Here is a 17,606-nt window from a genome sequence, read left to right as displayed (position 1 = left end):
AATTCTGGCTTGCTTACAGTGTTGGAGGTTCCCCCAGTCTTGATTCTTGTCCTCAGGAGTAAAAGAGGAAGGAAGAGTGCTGCCACCTCCACACATGTTCTTCTGTTCTCAAGCCAGCTCTAATCCTGTCTAGAGTATCCTCTGGTCAAAAAAACAGGGTTGGCTACAAAAGCCAGCCTTCCTCCTGACACAAGTCTACATGCATCACTTGAAATGAGAATGTGATGCATTATGACACAATACTTCATCCAGTTTATACGCAGCACTGACTACGTCAACAAAAATATGTGCAAAAAAGTTGTGTCATACTTTAGCAGAATAAACACGAGGTCATGGAGTTAAATGGAAAGGCAGGTCAGGCGATGATAACAGTGTAGGTGGAAATGGCTTAGCTAGTAACCTCTATAAATATCTTTGTCAAGGAAAGGAACTGAAAGAGACAGGACATAACCACAGCAGCTCTTCCAGAGAACAGGCAAAGAATGCCTGGAGAAAAACGTATGCTTTCCCACTTCTTAATGTCAAAGCCTATAGCTTGCATAGGTGAGCAGACAGAGCAGATTCAGGTGTGTAACATAGCTGAAAACATGCCTCAAAGAATCCAGGAAAAAACACCTCTACTTTCAAGAGCTCTGTAAAAAGCAGAGAAAAGGGCATTAGTTAGCCCATTCCAGCTGAGGGACTTAATGCAGCCACCAGCACTCAACTTTTTAAATTTATTTATATGGAAATGCCCCATGCTTGCATTCAAAGAGCAACTCCGTACTTAATTCTCATCAGCCCTTCAACAGCCTTGTCACAGACTTCAGTAAAATGAGCATCTTAGCTTAGGTACATTAATACAAGTGTAACCATAGTCCTTCATTCTGTGATGACTACTGATGTATTTTTACAGCTTTAATGCATGTTTTTTAGAGCCAGTATTCTACCAGTATCTGAGTACAATATTTTAAGATGATCTTAGGTCTAGAGGACACTGCAGCTTTGACTGCAATTTAGAGATATTTTAAGCCAGAGAAAATTATTCCAAAAGAATATTAAGCCCACTGCATTTTCAAAAGCATGAAGGTGCATGAAGATGTTGTTTTGAGTCCTGTTGGAAGTTTTTGGTGCTAATGCAGCTGAAGAGCCCAGCAATTTTTGTTACACTCTAGGCTGCAAAGTACCTAGGTCAATTGTGACAAACTACCAAGATTATGTACTCAATAAAAGACGAGCAGCTTTGGGTCCCACGTGTCAGACAAGTAGCCCTTCCCAAGAATGGCGGGGCATACCACAGAGCTTCACTCCCCTAACATATGGAGATGGATTTCTGTAGGTGGAGATGTGGAAGCACATCACCAGTTCTGCACTCAAGAAAGTCAGCTGAAAGCCTTGAGTTAAATCCAGCTTCTGTGCTGTGTCTATGCTAACAAAGGGCCTACTGTGTTAATCTGATTAATGTCTTTAAGGAAAGATAAAATCGATACTAACGATGCTGGATTCCTGAGAGGTCCAGATTACCTGACCAGCTGCAAACTGCAACAAAGAACTGGAAGCCCTGAGAAGCCTCAGAGGTCATCTTACATACTACAGATTTCAATAAACTCCGGGCAGTTTATTTGCAGTGCGGTCTCATCTTCGACTTAGCAAGTGAAGGCTGGCTACTCCTCAGGGACAGCAATCCTTTCTTTTAATCAAGCACCATCTGACCTATCCATTTTTCCTGAGCACAGAATTTCTCCAGAAAGTCATTCAAAATCATAATGCTCATACACACTCACATAACACATATCAACTCAAAGATTGTCCACAGGTCCCAAATTTTCCAGCCAGAAAAACCTCATTTGATGATCTCAAAAACAATTCACAGGATATTCCTGCTGCTCTGCAGATGCCCATCTTCTGAATTCCTCAGTGCACAGGTGAGCTTTTCCAGTCTCTGACTCCTTATCTAGTCCCCTCCTTAGTCCCAGGTAGCCCCTCGCCAGGCTGACTAATTACTACAGGTGCTGCCCAGCAGCTGTGAACAGGCTGGCTCTCACCGATGATAAATGTGCACTTCGCAGCCTGGCCTGCCTCCTGGTACCTCAGCTGGCAGAAGGGTCTCAGCTCTGCCTAGAGCCTCCTTTTTTAACCTTCATCTTATGTAAAATACAAATAACCACAGCAATGCCTAATTAGCAAATAGTAACATAGAAGATCTTCCAAAATTCTACTACAAATGATAAATAAAAAGGTACAGAATGCAAAGCAAACAAAATATCAAGCTGCTGTAGCAATGCAGAGCCTAAAGATTTCAAATGGTTTTACATTATCCAGCATCTAATAAAGAAGGCCAAGCAGGATAAAAAGAGCATGTGTAAAGTTTCAGATTTTCCAGTTGCAAACCAAACAAACCAACCTAGCAAGGTTTCATTAACATCAACTGATTTTTAGTATGTGGTTATTTTAAAAGGATTCTTATACTACATAAAGCTTTTCTTCAACTATAAGACAGACAGGGAACTACTGGAGAGGGTCCAGCAGAGGGCTATGAAGATGAGGAGGGGACAGGAGCATCTCCCTGGTGAGGAAAGGCTGAGGGAGCTGGGGCTGTTTAGCCTGGGGGAGAGAAGACTGAGAGGGGATCTTATCAATGTCTACAAATACCTTAAGGGTGAGTGTCAAGAGGCTGGGGTCAGGCTCTTCTCAGTGGTGCCCAGCGACAGAGCAATGGGCACAAACTGCAACACAGGAAGTTCCATCTGAATATGAGGAAAAATGTCTTTACATTGAGGATGACAGAGCACTGGAACAGGCTGCCCAGCGAGGCTGTGGAGTCTCCTTCTCTGGAGAAATTCAAAACCCACCTGGACATGACCCTGAGCAACCTGCTGTAGGAGAACCTGCTTTATCAGGGGGTTGGACTAGATGATCTCCAGAGGCGCCTTCCAACCCTGATCATTCTGTGATAACCAGTCTCTGGAACCAGATACTGCATATTTTGCCATTTAACTCACAGGTGCAACTATTTCATGTTCACAGCCCTTGGAGAGGCTCCCTATTAGAGGACAAGGGTAGGAAATACTGTGATTAAGAAAAGCCAAGTGGCAGCGCACTTCCGCTATCAGATTTGCTTAGGGAAAACTTATAATACTCAAAGAAGCCTTTTTATTGTTATTCATCTTTATTCTGGTGATTCACCTATTACTAAAATGTACGCCTTCTAGGGGAAGTGTTGCACTCACTGATGTTCTTTGATAGTGTCTGTAAGAAACAGATTCAAAAGGCCACATCTTTGCACCTTGTATTCTGTATTGCCTTTGGAAAGCATGGACACAGCAACCAGGACCACCAAAGGTCGTTAGTAGTCATGGCAAATAACTTCTGTCCACACCCATTGTCTCTTAGTCTGCAGCTGGCTCTGGAGTCAAAGCATGGTAACCACTGAAGCACTGTCCTCCAAATGCCTTTGGCAAGGAATTTCTAACATACAGCAATTTAGTTAACATAGTTCTTCAGCACTGGAGAAATTCATTAACCCTGTCCTCCCAGGTAAAATTGGTATTTGAGAGGTGACTGATGTCAAAGAGATACATTTTCATGGGAGGGGCAATATATACCAGTGCAGGTAAATAAAGTTTAACACCTCTTAAAAAATACAAAAGACGTCCAAATAGCTTTCACATCAAATTCTCTTCTATCTGGCCCACCAGTTCCAACTTATATATTAAAATTTTCAGCTGCTACCAAAAGCTTTCCCTGTTTTTTCTTTGTTACATAAAAATTAATACATTTGCATTTCCCTTTACAGGATTTTCTCTGATGAGAAAATCTTAATGAGCTCAGTTCAGCTCAAGAATTATACCCTGTTTCAAAAAGGAATACAATTCTCTGCTGAAACTATATCAGGTAGTTCAGTAAACCCACCAAAAAAAAATCCATTAAAATAATTATGTACTAATGTTGCGAGATTTTCCCAAGAAACTTAGAAGCTTTACACTTTTTAAACTTGTTTTTAATTGAAGACTACATGCTGAAAAACAATTCAGCAATACAGTGCAACTAGTTGATCAAACAGGAATTTGTATATCCCTTTATAAAGTAGGACATAAAAGAAAGGAAAATTCCTTCCAAGTCTTGCCTTTGAATTTCTGCTCCCCAGGTTTTGGACCACATATATTTAAACTTCTATTTTTTTTTTCAGTCAACTGCATTTGAACCATTTTTTAAACCTTTACAAAATGGTTTTGCCCAAATTAAGCCTGAATGGCCATTCTCCACACACTCCTATCATTTCTCTCCCACCTTGCAGAAACTTCAAAATCATCAGCAGTCAAAACCATTTAAAAATCCAAGATCAAGATGTACTTTCTTATGCATCTTGTGGGTCAAAATCATAGCACTACTACTTTAGGTCACCACTGCACTTTTACTTGTCTCCTAAATAACTTTCCTTCTCTTTTGATGAGATTTACAGCACCTTTGCCTCATTGCTTATGGGTCAGAATATCATATACAGCCAGGTCTTATTCCACACTCACATCATATTGGCATTGCCTGTGCTTTGCACGTTTTTTTCGGTCTTTCTATTTGCACAGTGCTCAGGCTACCTGTTACAGACAAGATGCCATCAGCCAAGAGAAAGTGGGGACAACTCTTCTCAGAGTTTGTTACCACTAATTCATTTGGTGGTCAGGTTCCTCACAGGACACAAGACACTTCTTTGCCCATCACAGGGCAAATGAGGGACAGACTGGTCTCTAGTCAGTGGTAACATTAATGACTGAAACCATCAAAAGTGTGTTCTTCTAATCAGTTGGTCTTTTACCTCAAAACACCTACTTCTCCTGATTGGGATCTCAAAAGCCAGTACCTCCGGACACCTTCTACTGCAGGAAGTCTTTCTGCCAAGTCCTTGAAGGTATGTAACATTTAGAGTTGATTGTAGGAAAAATTACGGGTGCTCAGTACCTTTCAGCATTTGACCTTTCATTGGGAAGGTCAGAGGACTTTTTGCTATCAGCAGAAGAGCCTAAACCTTTACTATAAGTGAATGCCAGGAAACTTATTCTTTTTCTACTCCTAGAGTTGCTATGGTTAGAGCTTTCTTCAAAAGTTAAGTGCCTAGAAGTTTGTAGGCAAAAGCCTAGTATGCCTTTGTTATAAAAAGATTTTCTGAAGTTCATGGCTGTGAAGTACCAGTGTGACTGTGCCCTTACACAACACTGGCTCTAGAAGCTGTTTGAAGAACACCTGTTTGTTCTGCCTCAGGTGTTTTCAACTGCATTCAGCTCTCACTGCCTCTTACCCAGTTTTTCTGTTCCCTACAGCAGTACGGTAAGTACAGACATACTGCAAAATGTTGCTCCTTTTTTTCAGGTTCCAGTATTTTAAGAACTGATTTTGTCGAGGGTTTTCTTTGCACAAAGTTTCCCCTGATCCATACCAGGTATTTGAGCACATAAAGAAGAACACGGAACAAGCTATCCCCTTTGTAATTAAGTGACTTGCTAGAAGATCAGATCTGGCTATAAGAAAGCAAGAAACATACCCAAATAAGAAGTTCCTTAATGTGATCCATAATAGGTGAGTTACCACCCTAAACCCATCACATGCTATAACTCATAGAAATTATATCCTCCAAACATAACTTTTCAAACACGAGGGATAGCTGTCTGTTAGAATCTATGTGGTGGCAATGGTTAACATTTACTACTGACTGAGGCAGAAATCTCTACTGGCACTAATAAAGGCTGCTGTCCAAAAATGATGGCATTGTATAGCTCCAATACTTTTTAATCCAGCACAGCATTAGACGCCCATTAAACCATAAGCATGTGCCTAAGTGCATTGCTGGATCAGAGCCATAAACAGACCCCTGAAATCAGGCTGGAGAAGGGTCCCATAAATACAGAGTTGACTGACCAGAGTCCGAGCACCAAGAAATATGGTATTTCCTGTGAATTTATCTATGATCAAGCATAATTTGGTTAAAATGGAGATGGTTTTCGGCTAGTCTCACACTGATCACATGAACACACTTGGCACAAAACAGAGTGGTGCACCCTGCATGACAGGCTCTGTCCTTTGAGATTTACATGTTGCAATATTCCTTCATAACAGATTGAAACTGAATAAGGACACACTTCCCCTGCAAAATTTATTTACATTTCTCCTTTTGAAAAAGATAAAGCATAGGAAAAAATGAGATTTCCCTTGTCTGAAAGAGAAGAGCTGATAGAATGCTTCTGAGATGACAAATATGATTACCATATTAATCACATTTAGTATAATATTATTATCTCACTTTGCCTACTTTACAAAAAAGCCTAAGCGAGATGCAGGGATGCTTCTCTTGGCAACATCAGTGCTTATCTTTATGATGTTACAGACTCAGAAGCCTGCACTTTGACAGCAGGCTTCTTAAATTGGTCAGGAGTGCTATGAAAAGTAACCTGGGAGGATCTAATTGAACTCCAATAGCAACAGCATGTAACAGAGAAAGAAAAATTATCAGAAAGTAAATTCAACCTTCAGAGATATTTTTTTTTCCATAGTAGGGAACAGAGATTAAGTTAAAAAACGTTACTGATGCTATTTTCAAGCAATGGAAGTTAAGCTGTGATCCCCATATCCATTATGAATAGTCATGAAATGTGAACACACAAAAGCTAACTTTTTCTTCAAAGCACTATGAAATGAAAGATTGAAAAACACCACTCTACTTTAACTGGAATAATATTCACTCCTGACTTAATCTGTTGGTTTAGCTTTATAACGTGAAAACGACCCAGGTCTCAAAGAGCTTTAGCAACTGTGCCTAAAGCCAACTTCCAACTTAAATATTAAGAAAAAATTAAAAGAAAATTAATAGTTATAGAAAATGATAACTATAGTAAGACAATATGATCTTAGGATATAAACTCATGGCCCCTTTAAGTATTTGTGGGAACAGTAGCTCAGTTTGAGTTAAGTTGTTCAGAATATCTTGGATATTGTAAGGCCACTGTGCCTGCCTTCCTCTTGACAACATTATTTTTGAGACACTCAACAACATCATGCTGGCATCCACTTTGGATACTGAAAGGTTTCTTTCACTTTGGAAATTCCTGAACTGATGGGTGTCCAGCACAATGGATGAACAGTGGAGCAAACCCCTCGCACCCTGACCCGTAGCTACATATTTTCATGCTCTCCCATTAGGTGGGAAGCACAAGTTTATAATTTGTCTGACAAGCAGCATTGCATCATATACCCCTTTCCTCCTCAGTTTTTCAGATTCCTCTGCTGTAGGGGGCTCCTGCTCATCATGCAGGTGAATTAAAGCACTTTATTCCCTCCATGCAGTAAACTAAACTTGCACATGGCCTTCCTACAAATTGTTTCTGCATAGTTTCTGATCCCTCTAAGTCCACAGAAGGAACCCAGAGGATGTGAATGACAGCTAAGTTTGGCCTTCACACACTTAAAGACCCAAAACTTCAGTAAGGAGGATGTAAACATTTTCTCCCACAAGCTGCTAAGGAAAAGAAAAAGTATGATCAATCTGTATACAAGAGGTAAGTGGGCTATAATCTAAACAAGCTGATTTCTTCTACCTGCTGCTAAGGAACAGAAAAAGGGAGGAGAGGAGGAAGAGCGACAGAAAGAGAAATTAGAGGAGTTTCAATACCAGTGAGAACTACTTGGGTACCATTGTTACAGGCACAACACATGGACTGGGATAAATGAAACAAATCATCAGCACATGTAACTTGATTCTGAGCCTCCTGTTGACGAAATAATTATACAGAAACTTTTCCTTTCACAACAGGATAAAATTGCCCCACCCTCTTGAAGTCTAAAGAAGATGTAATTATTTAATTGATGTTGGAGTGGCTCCAGATCTTGGCTGAATTGCAAAGAAAATAAAGTCTACTCTCTGCTTATGAGTTCATGTGCACGATTTCAGTTTCTGCGCAGGAAAATGAGAACATGATTTAAAATGTCCCTTTTGCAAGGGAGAGACCAGCTACTCCAGAGTCAATTTGTAATCACTAGTTGACTACAGCCAAGATATGCTGATGACGTGGCTGATTAATTAAGAAAAATGAAAGCTACCTTTGTTATAACAAGGAAGTCCAATTGATCTTACGTTAGCAAGATGCATCCATTTTACTGGCTGGCAATCAGCATTTCATTAACACAGTGAAAAAATCCATTACAATGGATGAAAACCCCACCACCAAATTTACAGTCGGGAGGATTTTGTTTTTCATTAAAAAATGAAAAAAGAAAAATATTTCATTTAATTCAGAGTAGGTGAGCCCACAGGAGTTTTCCTCTGGGGAGCTGTACTTAACAAATTCCTGTTATTGCAAAGACACAGAGCACTAGGAAAGCACTCAGCCTTTCTTAATGCCTTTCCGAATGTACTTTAGCTTCAGCCTGCTTCAGTCTAGGTCTTTGAACAGGTTTGCTGATGGCATCTGAAGCATATTTTCCATTGAATGCTATAGACATTTATTATATGACTGCTGCAATTATAGGAAGGGTATTTTAATATGCCAAACCCCTTCCAGTCTTATGCTTCTACGATTGTAGATGAACTACTAATTAATAGAAACAAAGCATCCTTAACATGTAGGTAGTTAAGGTTATGTGCTCATCATTTGATTTATCAGAGGAGCGGCTTTGATAGAGTTGACATGCAGTTAGACTGTAAAGGAAATTTTGTCTTACATTGTCAATTATCATTTTACTTTCTTCTTCTGTCTTGCTTTTTTATTTGATTATTATTTGAACTGGTGCCTGGTACTGCTGCCATGATTACAGTTACACTGACATTTCCATTAAGAAGGTGCTTAGAATTTGACTGCTCACATTTAAATTTTGGTAGATTGGAGAATACATCTTCTGCCCACCCACATTATTTGTTTGTTTGTATGTTCACACCTTACATTTTAGCTTTTTACAGTAGCTCAAGCCTGTCAAATTGTCTAATCTCTCATTTTCAAATAATGACTTGCCATTCTCCTGTTTTGAAAAACAAACTAAAAATCACGTTCATTTAGAAGGCATTAATTGTGGAAGTAGTGTTAGATAGTAGATATTTCCCTACGGGCTAAAACTGATCCTATAACTGAACTTGAAAATACAATAAATATACATTTGTGTGAGCTGTTTTGCAAAACTGTTTGTTTACTAATCATCAGCAGGCCTAACTCTGAAATGTTTAATTGCCGTGGGCATAAATTCTGGTTTCAGTTACAGTTATGTAAATCCAAAATAATTCCAGTGAAGCCCTGTGTGGCCAAAAGCATAACCAAATCTATAAAAGCCGTACTTCAAATATGTCTTAGGAACTATCATTGCTGAAGTCTCAATATAATGACATGTCACCATGAATTAGTAGCTCCTGGTGCTATAACTAGTTCTTTAGGAATGCAGCACCCAGAATGCCATAGGTGGCTGATAGTCAAAGCTGCTGAAAAACGAGTCACAAATTTGCAGTTCAGAACCCTGACCAAAGAGGCCATCAATGCACACCTTTGCTCACTGGGAGTCTTAATGCAATGTTGATTTCTAATAGAAGAGCTAGGAATCCCTATGCAGCCTAGTCCAGGGGTCCTCAAACTACAGCCTGCGGGCTGGATACGGCCCCCCAGGGTCCTCAATCTGGCCCACGGTATTTACAGACACTCCCCCCCTCCCCCCTGCCGGGGGTTGGGGGGGGAAACCAAGCAGCCGCAGATGACTGCCTGCCACTGCATCCGCACGCCGGCCCCCTGGTTAAAAAGTTTGAGGACCCCTGGCCTAGGTCATGTGTTTCAAAGGTAGCTCTGGCACCCACATCAAAGTCTGTACTAGTGACTTACTGACAGAAATTATATCACTAGGTGGGAGGGCAATACTGGTAAGGTAAATCACTAACCAGCATGAAAAAGGGCAGCAGAATCTAGTTTGCAGAGTAGCATGGGAACTGCTCAGGGTCACATACCTCACCTCGGCATCTGGCAGAGGGTGTCGTACGCAGGCAAGGATTGCCTCTCATGTCTGAAGCAGAGAAGCACAGCTTTCAGCCACCTGTGGCTGGTGGTTTGGTCTTAATGGTTGCCTTGCTTAGGAAATTGGTCAAGAGACTTCAGAGGTAAGCACATTACATAGACAAGACTGTTTTGCCATTTACATGTAACTGTCTACACCAGAAGCTTGGTTTCATTTATTTACAGGAATATAAACCGAAATTAGAATCATTGACTCAAAAAGCCTTCTTCCCCAAAAATAAAACAATCTCAAAGCCAGTGGTTGCAAACACAGAGCTGGAATTTATAATCTGAAAAAGGGAAACCATTTCTTTCTAAAACCATGTGTGTGCTTTAACCAATGTGTTCAAAACATAATTTATGCTTGAATATCTATTGAGTCCTCAGGCTGGAGGAAATGGAGACATTGAATTTCTTTCTCATGACTCCATTTCATTATTAGTATGAAAGGTCAAGTCAAGTGGATTGTATATTCCAGTCTTAAAGTGGTTATATTTGGGATCGATTTCAGCTTGTTTGGAAAGGAGACAGGAATACTTTGCCAAGAGATTTGTTTTCAGGAGCTACCACTTGAAATCCTGAGCTGACAGAAGTTGAACCATCAGTTCTGAAATGAACCTGACCACTGAGGAACAACTAAATAATTGGTTTCTTGATTAACAATGTTTGTCTAAAATGACTTCTGTACGTGATGTCCTCACAGGGCTTTGCAATGGCTCCTCAGAACCCTGCAAAATTTCCAGATACCTCATGACATTACTCTGTGTCTGCCAGTTTCTACATTCCTGAAGAAACATCCTCCACTGAACCCAACCTCCTCACAATGCTTCAACACTTCTACTATTAGTGCTTGGGATGTAACAACATCACCAATAGTATTCTATTTCTACTGACTTTATGATACTATATACTACTCCTTACTTGAAACTGAACACTGATGTCTTCATTAGAACTGTATATACATGTCACCTAAGAATCTGATTCTTAAGTAAGCACAGCAACATACCCATAGTTTCATTATTGGCATGACTGTTGTTGATATTATAGACCCATCACTCAGAATGCTTCTGTTTATGAGACTTGTATGCAAATCATTGATGTTACACTCTTCCCACTACATATTATGTATTACATAACATCTTCACTTTTCTTTATGATCTATATTCTGCCATGTCTTACAATAAAAGAAACAAAATTATTTACAAACAGTATCTAACAGAATTTTTTGCAACAGCAAAATACCTATGTAAAAGCATAAAATAAATATGTGATTCTTTAGTTTAATAAAGTGATTTTTGTTTCCAAAGATTTTCTTTGATTGGTGTTGAGTGACTTCAATGGAAAAAGGTTTTATGAATATAATAAATCATTGATTTAGTTTCATAAATCAACAGGGCTTTCCACCAGAATGGTATGCTGACTCAGCAAAGTATTCCTGGAACACAGGGGAGAGAGATTCAAATGCCTCCTTCCTTAGAAGACACAAAGCTAAAACTGCACTATAAGAACTTTTCTAAGAGATCAAGGACCTAATAAAAAACCTTGTGATTTCATAGAATCATAGAATCGTTTAGGTTGGAAAAGACCTTTAGGATTATCAAGCCCAACAGTTAACCCAGGACTGCCAAGTCCATTGCTAAACCACGCCCCTAAGCGCCGCATCTACACGTTTTTTAAACACCTCCAGGGATGGTGATTTCAACACCTCCCTGGGCAGCCTGTTCCAGTGCTTGAAATGCTTCAGTAAAATGCCAATGCTTCAGTAAAAGATTCAACAAAAAGGCAGTTGGAAGCACACTCTGTCAACAGGCTTATTTAATATAAATTCTTAATGCTTTAACTTGATGGGTCAAAGACCGTTTAAAGAAGATACTGTTTCCTATAGTAAGAAGTACATAAATATAGACCTATTCATGTGGCCTTTCTTTACAAGAAATCTTCTTTCAAGTTAATAAATTCTAAGCTGAATTCAACTTCAAGTTCTGATCAGTGTTTTTGCATTAGATTGAAATTTGTCCTCTAGTGCCTGATGGTTACATTACTTGTTGTCTTTAGAAATATTAGCCAGAATAACCATAGAAGGCAGACATTACAAGGAAACTCTGTAGGGAGGTATTAGTCTACAGTATCACTTTCTGTTCTTTACTGGGAATTATCAGGTCATTGAAGCTGTGTTAGATAGCTTTACCTTTAGCCATGTTTCAGAGCAAAGAGAGATTTTCCTTAGTTATCAGGACTGCAGTTTGGATGGGAGGAATACACTGAGAAGGACCATCCTAGGCAGCGTTACGAGACTTCAGACAGCACTGGAACACCCATTCCATTCTTAAATTAAACAAGCTTCTAAAGGGAGAAAAAACAATGTCTTGATGTTTGGAATTCATTTGAAGAGAAAGAAAACAAAACTGGATTAAAGCATGCCAGCCCTCTGTCATCTTTGTGAGTTCATTCACCGTGCAATGAAACTCCGAGCTTTTCAGCTTTGCCTGTTGCCTGTGAGATGACCTTGAATAGGTCATTTGGCTACTTTGCTACTATATGGTCTGTCTATATTGTTCTTCTAGAAGAGGATCTCCTCATCTATTCAAGCCTTAAAGATAAAAGACAATTTTTCTTTCTTTCTTTCCAGTCAGTTAGACTTCAGCACACTCAGTTGCACAAGTTCTGCTCTACTAGATATTTAAGTGTACTCACAATATGCTGGCTGTTCACAAAACAAGGATAATTAACAAAAACCTAGATAGCTCTGCTACTTGGAAATTTTGAATTTTGCCTTCTTTTTCTCTTCCTCCCACTCCCTTCTGTTTATCTCTCTCTGAAATATTTCATGCATTAATTTTGTTATATGAATTCTTCCTCTGCCTTTTCCTTTCTTTTCCTTCACATCCTTATTTTTGTTTTTTATCTTTTCTTTTCCTTTTCTTTCCCTTGACAAGACATCATTCAATAGACTCTCAGGCTGTCACTGGCAAAACTGCTACTTATTTCAGGGCGCACAGGACTGGGTCCTTTTCTCCACCTCATCATCACCACCTCTTTACTTGATAACCTGGTGGTCACATATTCTGTGTCTCCTCCTCTGCCTCTCTCTGGTCTCCCAGCTCTGCACTTTTTCTATACATGCACCCACTGCCTCAGGCAGGGTTACAGGTTAACTTTGCCAGCCAGCCTCTGCACAACACAAGCCATAAAGTCTCTGATTAAGGGTGCAAGGTTATCTTTCCAAGCTATTTTCAAGACTATGTCAGTTTTCACCCCCTCATAGCTAACATCATGCACCAAGAGCTGTCAGAACTGTGTCACTCCACTGCAGTTAAGTCTTGGATAATGTGATCTTTGACAAAGATAAAAATGTAGCTATATATATATAGCTTATATATGTCCACACACACAATGCATAACTATTTTCAGGTGGAAAATATGGACACTATTTTTAGAAGTTTAAACTAATTACATGCTCATGTCCATACATACACACATCCTTCCCATACCATGGATAAAAAGTAGTGGTGCACTAAGCACCAAAACAAGGAGCTCTAATTTTGTTCTCTCATTTGTTTCTCTTCTTCAGTGTTATACACTACATGCTGTTCCTCAAGATGACAGTCTCCAGTTCTCTTTTGTATTGAGTAGGGGAAGGGGAAAATAAATTTTAAAAAAATTGCATTTCCTTTCCTACTTTCATCAGAACTGGGTCTTAATCTGCTTATTTACATAAGGTCTATTCTAGCAGAGTTAACAGCAACTTCATGAATAGGGTAAAATTGTGGTTCTGTTAACGTTGGCATCAATTCAGTCTGCCTTACTGAGAATTTGCTAGGTACTGCTAACCTGAAAAGGCTCATATTTTCCTGTGGCATGTGCCAGCTAGCACCATGACTCTATAATACAAGGGCAGTTTACAGTGGCTTGACCAGAAAAATCATTCTTTCTCTGCCTAGCCCCACCTTGAATTCTATAGAGCTATTCAGAACCAAGGATGGTAACATCTTAACTCCCTCATCAATATTTGGCAGAAGCTCTCCGTCAGATCCCTTTGACTTTTCATGCTCCAGAGACTCCCCATCGACTGTACTGCCAAAGTGCCCCATATATGGAGACAAGCGATGTTTTTTTCGTACTTGTTATACATTGGAGGCAATATTCTGCACACATAACCTGATCAGTTATAACCATCTCAAATAAGGAGCTTGGGTTTCAGAAAACTGTTTTCTCATCTGTGATAATTTGCACAGTAAGAAGCCTATCATGCTACTGTAGCTGCTATTGCAGAGATGCCATGTGGCAGCACTGAATGGGGAGGACTGGCAGAACAAGGAGAAAGCAGGAGCTAAAGAAACAGTGAGGGCCTCTATTAAATAATTATACTCTTACTTCAACATGTCTTTCTGAAAAAGACAATGTAACTGCACAAGGAGGAGGAAAAGGACTGCAGACAAGTCTTGAATTTTCTAGGGAAATACTGTCCTTAACCCCAAAGGGTTCTGGAAGCAGTAAGAAATCAAGGAAAAAAGCTTTGCTGTGTTTTGCCTATTTGTGGCTCCCTCAAGCTGCTTTGGAATGAGTTATCACCTGCTCCTAGAGGGTTAAACCATATAACAAACATAACAGCATTTTCTCTAGCATGGAACAAAGAGGAGAGCATGCATGGGAAAGTGGAATATCTGAGGAGCCTGGGGCATTTGTTCTTCTGTGTAAAGAAATCATCTGAAAGTGGCACTAAACATAGCTTGTCCCAAGGAACTGCTCAAAGGGTCAGAATCAAGCTCCACTGGCTCGAAAGCCTGCTTAGTCCAACAGGAAACAAAACATGAAAGTTCAGAGATTCAGTGCTAAAGATGGAAATGCTGCACTTTTCCTGCAGAGAGAGCTCTGGCCGAACGCCTTTCTAAGTTTGGGATAACGACGTTCCTGTATCCAGACTGGAAATAGCAGCCGCACGCAAGTCTTCATCTCATGAGATGTGTAAGGACAATATCCTTCCTACAACTTTTATTTGCTAATCTCCTGGGTAATTTACAAGGGTCCTTTCCTGATACAGATTTTGAGTAAATATGAAGAGATAGAACAAAATAAAATAAGATTGAGGCTGTGATAGACAACAAGATAATAAGATCTGGGCTGATGGCAAGAGGAAGGGGAGCAACAGAGTTAAGGAAGATGTTAGTTCTAATGGCAAACATTACTGAGATTGAGCATATGCATTTCAGATTGTTCTTACACATTTGATTACTTGAACTTTGATACAATTATCTTATTACTTATCCATACTTAGAATGGAGTTGAAATAAGTCTGAGGAAATAATAAAATCAGTCAAGCAAATGTTTCTTTTAAGTTTATGAGCAGAGAAGCAAAATGTACTCGCTGGCCTTTTACCATAATGGATAAGGATGATGAGAAAACAATTATATTTTACTCCCCTCAATAAAAGAAGTGCCCAAGGACATGTATGAATAGGATTTTGCAAAAGTGAAATTAATAAATAAAAGAGTATAACATATGGATAGGTGCTCTATTTAATAATGCATGTTGTCTTTACTAAAAAAATAATGGCTTGGTTTTTTTGCGTCTAGAATATATGAAGCAAAGATAAATACTTTCTCAACCTGGAAAAGGAACTTCCACTCACTTCCCTGAAGGCTTGATTCTGCCCTGTCCATGGTGATGTGCAGCTGGAAAGAGTTCAGCTGAAGTCAATCTACTTAAGTGACAGAGATTGAAACCTGAGGTTTTGCTAGTATTAAATACAATTGCAGCAAGCAGAGTTAGTACCTGCAGACAGTATTTTTTCCCTTGGAGAGTGTTTGCATCAAAGACTGTGGTTGTGTACCTGTGTTTTCACCATCCTTCTGCCTGTAGTTTACTTGTTATAACCCGTAAGCAACCTGGTACCAAGCTTCCCAGATCCCTGATGCCTACCAGGAGAGTCTGCCCTTCTGCAGCTCACACACAGGAAGGAAATTACAGCTATACAAAGGAGCTGTGAATTCCACAAAAGTGCATTTAGCTCACATAGAAACACTTCAACTGAATTCAGAGTCATCCCTAGTTTTCCTCGCTGTATCCTGCCATCAGGATTGTATAGCACCAACGCTGTGTCGATGGGCCACCCTGTCAGAGCTCTGCCGTTCACTGACCCAGCTGGGACACCAGACTGTGGTTCCTCACCAGCATCTGCAGGCATCAGTCCAATAACAAAGGGAAAACAGAGGTGTTTAAATATTTTCTCTTGGGAAGTGAAACTATCTGACTTCCTCAAAGTCACAATAAAAATAAAATCAAGGCTTTATACAACTCTGCTGTCATCAAAGGATCAAATCCAAGTACAGTCAGTGAAAGGTAAGCCCTCTGAGGCATTGCCCCAGCCACACTCCTGAACTGGCTGACAAACCATGCCAATTCTTATCCAATACTTTCCCACTGAGAAAATACCAGTAGGAAATGCCAACACATTAAAATAAAGTAAATTCAGTAGGCACCTGTCTGTTGAATAGGATAACAGAGACAGAAACCTTGTGTGTGACAAATTCAGGTGAAAAACAACCAAAAAACCCAACTAGAAAACATTAATCAAAATCAGAGGCACATTCTAGGGATAACAAAATAAACACAGAAATTTTCAGGTATTTTTCACAAACAGGTATGGCAGATGAAATGCTTTTGCAGATCAAAACAGCTCTTTGGCAAAATATCCAAGGTCCAACAAGCATGACATACATTTATTTGAATAAAATTTGATACCATAAATCCTCTGTTTATAATTTAGTATTTTTATGACTTTGATTTCCTGGAAATCAGAAACTCCAGTCATGCTCACTGAAGAGTTTGTTTCATAACATGCCACAAATACCTGATAGTCTAGTGCAATAATTTACAAAGTATCCATAGTCTGCAATTAGTTGCTTGAACTGTTCTGTGAATTACCTCTGAATAATTAATACATTTGGGGCGAAAAAAGGGATCTAATGTATCTATCAGTCCATATATCTTCTAACACTGAAACATGCAAGCATTCTTAAATAAACCACAGAGAATAAAAAAATATTTGCTAGATTAAGATGTAGCAATTCAGTTAGCTCTACCTGCAAATTATTATTACAGGTTATTAAAGACAAAAATCAGTGCAAGTGTTCTTAAAATTACAAAAGTATTTTGGCCAAGCTCTTGAAAATTAAAGCACAAGTAGAATATGATGGGATGCTGAATGCAACTTGTTCATTTAAAAATAAGATTTGATCAAGTAATATCTTACTACTGTGGGAATTCAGTATCCCGTTGCACAAAGATGACATACTGCAGGGCTTCACACTGGTGGGAAAAACACATGTAAGAAGTCAGTTTGGATATGGAAAAACACAATTAGCAAGTGACTAACCATGACTAACCATACCTTTTGCTCCTGAGAACATAGAGAGGCTGAGGTTTTTGTCAAGTACATGAATACGAATCTATGATTTGAGGTATCAGAGAAGAAAGTTTGAGAAAAAACAGGATTTGGGATTTTGGGGGGTTGTAGTTTTTTATTTTGTTAGCAACAGAGAGTGAAAATGGGAGCTCCTAGCTAGTTGTAATGCCAGGCAATTACATCTGTCACATGCCTCAGCCTGGATCCAGAT

The sequence above is a fragment of the Falco biarmicus genome, chromosome 1, assembly GCF_023638135.1.
Source record: "Falco biarmicus isolate bFalBia1 chromosome 1, bFalBia1.pri, whole genome shotgun sequence".
Classification (NCBI taxonomy): domain Eukaryota; kingdom Metazoa; phylum Chordata; class Aves; order Falconiformes; family Falconidae; genus Falco; species Falco biarmicus.
Note: the sequence above shows the minus strand (reverse complement) of the source record.